This window comes from Urocampus carinirostris, chromosome 20 (assembly GCF_059441175.1).
Source record: "Urocampus carinirostris isolate Australia breed hairy pipefish chromosome 20, RoL_Ucar_1.0, whole genome shotgun sequence".
NCBI classification, from domain to species: Eukaryota; Metazoa; Chordata; class Actinopteri; order Syngnathiformes; family Syngnathidae; genus Urocampus; species Urocampus carinirostris.
Window position 1 is genome coordinate 22247327 of NC_142368.1, and position 9254 is coordinate 22256580.

Consider the following 9254-nt stretch of genomic DNA (forward strand, 5'->3'; position numbering starts at 1 on the left):
CTCTGCTTCCGGACTTTCCTGAGCTTTGTAAGGTCATGCATTTGCATATCATTTTCCAAAGTAGACACACAGAACACAAGAAAAATGGATAAGTGGTTAGGAATCAAGCCAAAACCTCAGCCCCAGAAGAAAGATTTAAAAGAAGCTAAAAAAAAATTATGACGCTACAAAACGCAAACGTACATTTAAAGGCATCGTGGAAAGAGGAGTTCACGTGGCTTGCAGCAGACGAGGCAACGCAAACATTGCATGAATGAAGATGAGTAAATACAGGTACATAACTGATGGCAGATGGAAAACAGCCATGTCATATACATGCAATGAATGTTATAAGTAGATTCATAATAAACTTAATTTTAAAGTGTTGTTCTGTTATAAATTGATTTTTTTTATTATTATACTAATTATCAATCCTTAATACTTTGCAACAATGTTTTTTTTTTTTTTTTTTTTTTTTTTTTTGCGATTAGTTGTCTTATTGTGTTTCAAGTTGTGAAAAATGGGGCAGGCAACATTATGGCTGGGCAGGCAACTTTTCAGAGTTGTCTGCCCTGGTGTCCGGTAACCTTTAGTCATGAGTTTCAGACACTGTTGTAATATTTGACCACTAGATGCCTCTGTCGTGGGCCGTGCGGCCAAAAACAAGTACTAAAAAGCATATGGAAGAATACAAACTTTTTGTCTCATCTTTTACAACAAAGGAATAGAATGAAGAGAGAGGGGAATGATAAAAGGGGGGCAAAAGAAAATATAAGAACAATTTAAAAGAGAATAGCAGAAAATGAAGACAAAAGGAGAAAAACAACACAACCAAGAAAAAGAAAAAAAAACTTGTCTTGGTCATTTAAAAGAATTTTGTCATTTTCACGATTGCCATGGGGCCCGTGTGGAGCCAGCTGCGGCTCGTTGACAGATTGGCTTCTCTTCTATTTAAGGTCAGTGCTCTCACTCACGCTTTGTCAGTCAGTCAGTCAACGAACCTCTGCACTCGCAAGACATGGGTTTAGACTCTGTCCGGTTTCCTGCTTGTTTTTCCGGTATTGCTCCCGTCTATTTTGTCCTGTTTAATATCGATCTCCAGTTTCGTTCCCGTCTAGTTTGTCCTGTCTAATCTTGATATCCAGTTTTCATATCAATCCTGTGTGTCCCATCCTGTCCAGTATCGACCCCATCTGTCCGATATCTGCTCGTGCAATTGGTATCGATCTCGTCAGCCGCTGGCTTCATGTCATTCCACGCCAGACTGCTGCCTTACGTTTTCCACCCAACAATCACCGAATCACTGGGCTAACGTGCATGACTGCCCCATTTCCCGTAAAATAGAAGCTTGTGTGAGAAACGTCACGCATTTGGGTCCTCCCCCTGTTCTTGTTCTTGACAGTCATAAAATCATCTTTTTAACAATTTTGACAGCTGCACTGGCTCAATATTTTTTTCAATGATAAAAGTGTGCCTTGCTACACAAAAGGCCAAGAAACACTCTTATAAATAAAACAGCATGGTTGGGTAGGGTTACTTTAACTTGATTACTTTCAATTACTTTTGGATTACTCCAATACCAAATATGCCAATAAAACAAAAGAAACTAAATATGAATAAAATTATGACTCACAACACGGGGTAAGCTTTCTCTTCTTGCTTTGATCTCTTTGATCTCCGGCAAAACTAACATAAAATGCGACCGAAACCAAATGAAAATAAATCCAAACAGCTTGCCAACATCATTTTTGCCGTTCCATGTGTTCCGTTACTCCCCAAGCCTGCACAAAATTTAGTAATTGTATTCATATTTAGTTTCTTTTGTCTTTTATTAGCATATTTGGTATTGGAGTAATCCAAAAGTAATTGAAAGTAATCAAGTTAAAGTAACCCTACCCAACCCTCTAAAACAGTTATTGCGCAATACAAGGTCCTTCTCAGTTTTAATGTGCACTCGCTGCACTGGGAGCATTCCTGATAATGAACTCCATCCCCTTTTGGCTATGCAAAACAATTCCAGTTCAAAAAAAAAATTCATAACAAACGCCCTCTGCGTGCTAGACGCTGTTTTTCCATTACAGGCAGGAACTTGCGTCTGACAAAGTTGACCATGTGGCACTATTTTGATCCTGTGGCAGTTGGCGGCTGACTTATGTAATAGGCTTTTTTGCGTTCTTGTGTGTGCACAAACACATGCACGCACACAACATGTGAAGCAAAAAACCCAGCGCAGATGAATAAACGTGGGTGTGTTAATGACAAATATTTGAAAGTGAAAAGAATTCCGTGACTAAGTAATGCTGTCGGACTGGTGACACTTAAAAGTCCTCTCTGCAATTAAATCCGGTTGAACTGTTCCAACACCCATAACCAGTTTTGGACGCGTTACTGATAAACAGTACCGTAAATCCAGGACTACAAACCAATACTTTTTGCCACATTTTAAACACCACGGCTTTACGTATGGTGCGGCTCATAGATACGTTTTTTCCGGCTTGGCACAGCGAAAATCGGCGAGCTGCTCATTTACAGAACACATGCACTTTGAATAAAAAACACAGCAGTGACATCCGGAAACATTTATGATGCCCTTCGGGAGGATTTTATGTTTTTGTCGACATCATCTATATACAGGAATCCCTCGGTTATCGCGGTTAAAGTAGCGAGGGGTCTCTAATGCATTACAGGAGCAAAATGGAAGGTTCAACAGTACTTGAATTTTTACATACTCACAATAATTCAAATTTTTACCCACAAATCAAGTTCTCAATTTATACATCTGTATTGAACAGCAGTGGAAGTTAAAAATAAATAACAGTTACAGTTCTCCTTCTGTATGATCAGTGTCAAAGACAGATTGCTGAAGTTTCCTTTAATCCTCGATGAGTGATAACAACCAAATGCAATTTGGTCCACTACTGGGGCAGCCACCAATGACAACAATACAAAAAAAAAACCCACGTCTGTGTTGCAATTTTTCACTATTCTCCACAGTATGGTTGCCCCGGCGATGTCTTATAAAAATATAGGGCTGACATTTTACGCGACTCATCCCTCTATGTCATTTTCATTCCACGCAATAGTAAATATGTGCTCGTCTTTGTAATAGCCATGTCGAACAGTCACATGATCCGAAGCACGTGAGGTAAACATCTCGGAGCTGAACTGAAAAATGAGTGTACGAGGGTTTGAAATATAAGAAATATGCGAGAATGAGTTCATTTTATGGCTGTTTAAGCTTGCAGTTTTAAATCCGGTGCGGCTCGTACAAAGACAAAAATGACTTTTCTTCTTACATTTGAAAATGCGGTTTTTAATCCGGTGCGTTCTGTAATCCAGAATTAACGGTAAACATGTGGAAACAACTAAGAGTGTCCAACCCATTTTATCAAGATGACTGCTTTCAGGAAGTATCTTGTCTTGTATGCACACACATGAATTGGTGCTTATCGTTAGCCTAACACTACATGCAAAAACCCCTCAGGGCCCCTCAAAATACACAAATTCTTGCTTTGCCAAGCAACATGTATCACACCGTGATTGTTGCTCTTACAATAAAAAAGGGTACAGTTATCTTAATGTCATTTTTAGGTATAGAATAATATGGCCTAGACAGTATTTATTATAAATTAGAATTGTCTTTACGGGCATTGAGAACGATGCGGTGAACATTGTTTACAACTAGTTTAGACCTGCCACTCTAGGAAAACACATAATAAAGACTTGAAAGAGAAAAAAAAGAAAGAAAGAATGGCAGACAAAGAGCCAAAAATATTTTAAAGTGATAAGCTTAATATCCATGTAATATTGGGCACCAGCAACAAAGATTGCACAGGATGCCAGTCAGTTACAGTATTTTGACCATTATGCACTGTCTACATCTTTGTCACCATCAGCCAATACCGTTCCTGTTCTTTGAATTCCACACCCTTTAGGGCGAAACTGCTTTTTGTCAAGTCAAGTCACATTTATTGGTATAGCCCTTAATCACAAAAAGTCTCATAGGACCGCATAGGCCACACTTACAACATCCCCTGATCTGAAACTGGCATGTGGGTTAGGAAAAACTCAAAAACCCCAGCATAAGGAAAATAAAAAACAGGAGGTATTCTCCTCTCCAAGGATGACCAGGCTGCAAAGGATGTTGATGAAGCAACAATGCACAAAACATAGCCAACATCAGCAATAAACATAAGTAATAACTAATATTGTGCAGGAAGTCCAAGAGAGCGACGACAAAAGTTCCCAACTCAGTCACCCAGTAATTCCAGATGAATCCATGTCTCAGGTGCAGGTTTTGGTTCTGGTCCACTGATTCATCCAGGTTCGACATAAGCTATATATTATACGTTTGTTTTATGTCTAGATTTTTTCTTTAAATCTTCTCTCATAGGGCAGAGCATTCCACGCTCTTAAGCCTGTAGATTTGTCTTTGGCTCTTGAAGTCACAAGTAGAACCGCATTTTCCGAGTGAAAGCTCCAAGCAGGAACTTAACACATAACTAAATCAGAAAGCTAAGAAGGGGCTAGTCCATGTTAACCTTTGTATGATAGTTACAGAACATTAAAATCACATCTCAAATAGACAGGGGAGCCAATGCAAGACAGCTAAAATTGGGGTGATACAATAGAACTTTCTTGACTTAGTCAGAAGTCTTGCTGACACATTTTAAACCAGATGCAAACTTTTGATGCTAGCTATCAGGATGCATTTATTCAAAAGGAGCAGCACAGAGACTTCCTTTCCATGTTAAGTCAAATCAAGTCATGATTATTTGTATATCCCTGAATAACAAGAAGTCTCAAAGGGCTGTACAGATTACAGACTACTATTACACCATCCACTGATCTAAAACTACATGGCGGCTAGGTAAAACTCCAAACCTCAGCATGAGGAGAATAAAAGGATCTTAATGATGGTCAAAAGTGGTCCATTACTTTGGTACAAATCAGCATGTTGTCTCATGTTAAGGCTACATTATAGCGTGCAGTCTCATTGTGTGTAAGAAAGATTAGCAGGACATTCTATGTCAGCTTTTTGGCATATTCATTCACCATCAACACATGAAGATGAAGGCGGCTTTTATTCAACCTAACACGGCAGCCATCTACAATAAGACAAAACAATGCGGTAAGTGCCTGAGGACGTCACACAATGGAGGAAAACCTACCGGAATATCACAGGTAAGAGCACTATTAAATTCACAATACTTAACATCCCTCTTGGGGGAAACTAATGTAGGACTCTTTCTCAGTTGTTCCTGTGTCTTACAAAACTAATTGCTCCACAACTGCTGCTCTCTCCTTACCGAGAGAAGTCTTGTCAGCTATAATAGACAGCGAGAGTGAGGGATGATGGAGACAAAAGGAGAGAGGGGAGCGTGTGAGAGAGCCAGAAAGAGGGATTGGATAGTCACTTTAGAATGTTTTGCTGTTGACCTTTGTCGTGAACAAAATATTTGAAGTGGAGTTGCCTATTTCTACTTGACCAGTTGTCTCAGGTTGTGAGTTAGAATTAATTTAATAAACTCATTTTATATTGTTTACTGCGTTATTTAGTTATATTGTTTACTGTTCATTTTTGTTGCACTTTAAGTGTAGGATAAATCTGATGCCGGTGAGGTCCAATAAATATTACAATGTTCTATCATGTTTGTTTATGTTTATTTGTTTAGCCCTTAATTACAAGGAGTCTCAAATGGCTGCACAGACCACAGATGATCGCAAACCACAGACTATTATTACACCATCCCCTGATCTAAAATCTACATGAGGGCAAGGAAAAACTCAAAAACCTCAACATGAGGACACAATTGTTTTATAACACAATTACCTCTTTGTTCTTTTCTATTAGAGGGACTCGAATGCTGCTCAGAAAATTTCAAATTATTTGACGTACAACGATTTATTTTCAAAGTAACTGGAATAGTTACTTTCCCTGGTACCTAATTACTTTTACTATAGAGTAATTTGGTTACTAACTCAGTTACCTTTTGGAAGAAGTCGTGAGTAACGTGCCCAACACTGTTGCTTTCTTGCTCTGCCAATCAGATGCTGAATAAACTGTATGTTCATTTATTTTTAATCTGACTGTGTCTCACCAGATCCAAACCTTAACGCACATCGCTCCTTTTGTTTATAGAGTAGTTTTCCCATTCCAAGGATAAAAGGGTTCAACAAGTTTCATAAATGAAAAAATACATTTTGAACCGGAATTGAAGCTAAATCAGGATTAGCTGCACATCAAGAGTTCCTCATGACTGTCTACATACTTCATGTTTGCGTGTTCCTGAAAACTTAATACATGTGTCTGGAAGATTTTCTGAGAAAAGAAACGAAGGCGGGTGTTGTGGCCGGTGGTTTTGGCGGGTTCAGTTCTCAGACAGCAACAAAGGCCACCCTCCTTTTTTGGGGGTTTCAGCAGGGGGGAGACCTTCCTTTTCAGGCCACTTATGTAACCCGCAGGCTTGCCTCCAGTTAGCCAATGGAGATGCTCCGAGGCCTAAGGGCGCGCGAGGAGCTAGCGCTCTGTAACATTGTGTGCTTTTGACCGGTTGCCGTGGGGACTGAGGCTTGTACCCTTGCCACCCCCCAAGGCGTCTACATTTACAAACATGCAGCAAGTTAGAGATACTCTACAATGATATATCTGGATTGTGTGATATGTCCTTTTTATTCATTGCATTACCCTCTGACAAGCAATTTTCATAAAAAATACTTTTGCAAAAGCAAAACAAATTCGTTTTTTTTTTCATCCTGGCACATCACCGCGTTTGGATTACTTGGTGGAGTTCAATGAAAGGGACATTGACTTTAGCACCTCCTAACATTTTTGGGGGCTTTTGGGGGTACCTGTTCGGGTCTGGCCTCCCCTGTCCACCACAGGGCACCCAATCAGTTTTTTTTGGGACAGTAGTGTCCAATCACCCCACATCTGTCCCTAATTAGCCTGACGTTTCATAAGGACATTTTGGACAACACCCAGTGTCGGGCCATTTTAATTTTTAAATTTCATCTTCCACCTTAAAGGAAAATTACGTTTTGAGTTTTTTCACGCCTTTGTATAGGTTTGAAATCAGGGGAGGGGGTATTAATAGTCTGTGGTCTGTGCAACCCTTTGAGAGGGCTATACAAATAGACATGACTTACCTTGACTGACCTTCGTTTCTACCATCAACTTTTTTCCAGTCCACTTTGCTTTCTGAGGTTTGTTTTGTTTATGGTTCTGACAATTTTATTGTTGCTTTTGACCATTTGTTTGTTACTTTGTTAAGGATTTTGTTATTAAAAGCCATCTGTTTTTGAGCACCTTGCCTTTCCTGGTTCCTGCGTTTGGGTCCACCGCAGTCCATAACAGTACCCGTATATGAAAGGTGGCGGACAATTATGTCAGCTCTCTCTAAAAGTGAACCTCGTGTTATGTCAAATAAATACAAATATTTTGACCTATAAGGATTTAAAAAAAATCTTGATTATATAATAGTTGGTGCATTTTTGCTTATTATTAAAACCTACAATCTTTTTAAATGAATGAAGGTTTTTGTTACCACTTGGGGGCGCTAAATAATACACAATGTCCCTTGAAGTTTGAAAATAAAACCAAAAACTAAAGCTTTTTGATGACAGTCTTTTAAGACTGATACCGACAATGATAGATTATTCTGGGTACTCATCAATACACATGCGACTAGCACATATATTTCTTGATATTTGAATGAAATTTCTTTAAAAATTAAATCAATGTCAAAGTCTTCTTCCTCCTCTCCTTCTCATCATTAGAATATTAAAGGCCTCCAACGAGCAACCGACACTGGTATTGCCAAAGATCACAAGTGCAATATCCTGTCGAAATAAGGCTGATGCTGGCACCAATTCCTAGATTTGCTACTCACTCCTACATACCAAAGAAAAGTTAACTTTTTTCACATCCCACCATAAAATGGTAATCTTACTGTTAAATCAAGTTTGTCAACACTACTTTTAGACATAGCTTTAATCATAACTCTCAAATTTTGATGGTAAGTTTGTTAGAATTGCCAGCGCATGTTAATGTTAATCAACAGTAACGAGCAGTCACGGCAGAAGGTGAAGCTGTAATATAATAAAAAAATATTACTGAGGTTTTGAGTTTTTCCTTGCCCTAATGTAGCATTTAGGTCAGGGGATGGTGTAATAATAGTTTGTAGTTTGCAATAATCTGTGGTCCGTGCAGCCCTTTGAGACTCCTTGTAATTAAGATAGATAGATAGATAGATAGATACTTTGTTCATCCCCGAAGGGAAATTCACATTTCCAGCAGCATCCCTGAGCTGAGAACAATCGAGAACAATCGAAAATAACACGGGAGCTGCTGGAGTGGCTGCCATTCGTGACGGCGCCGGAAGAAAAGATTCAATTTGAATCATGTACAAACAAACAAACAATTGAATCATGTACAAACAAACAAACAAACAAAATATTCATGTTTCAATAAGTGGAGTGTTAATAAAATGGGGGGAAAATAATTTCTGATACTGATATAACCAGGTAAAACTAATTTTAAGTTACCTGTCCAAATGAATGTTGTGCCATCTCACCTTTCCCACTCTCTCTCCTCTCACCTTTCCCACTCTCTCTCCTGCAGTTGACTTGCTGCTGCTCGCTCCTGAAACTAATACTTACCTCTTTGTGTATTGTGCAGTCCCTTCTCAAAAATCGTAATGAAGATAAAAATGTTGCCATTCAAATAAAATAATTAATACAAGTAAATATGCCAATACTGCTGAAAAACTACATTAGGCAAATGCAATGTTTATCATAGCTAGAGTCACAACCAGCATGCTGTAAAACAAATATATCAAACATACAGCCCATGGGCCGGATCTGGGCCGTAAAGGGCAGTAAAGGTGTTAAAGAGCTGACATCCAGTCTGGTTTTGTGTTAAAGACTAAGGGCGTCACAAATAAACATGACTTGACTCGACTATTTTATTTATTCAAATTTAAAGTTCTTTCTCAGTTAGCTTCAAGATTTTTTGAGATTTCTTTTCAAAATCGCTGAATTTTCACAATATATTCTGAATATTATTTATGTGATAAGTACATAACCCTGCAGATGCAGATGCCTCATGGCAGAGGGCGATAGTGAGACCAATTATTTTGATTTACCACAGACTAAGCCCCAAACAATAGAATTTGTGATAGTATTAGTAAGCCATCCAATATATTTTTTTTCCAGTGCAAGGGCTTGTTTTCATATTGAGGCTTTAATTTGATAGTAGTATTTAATAGTTATTG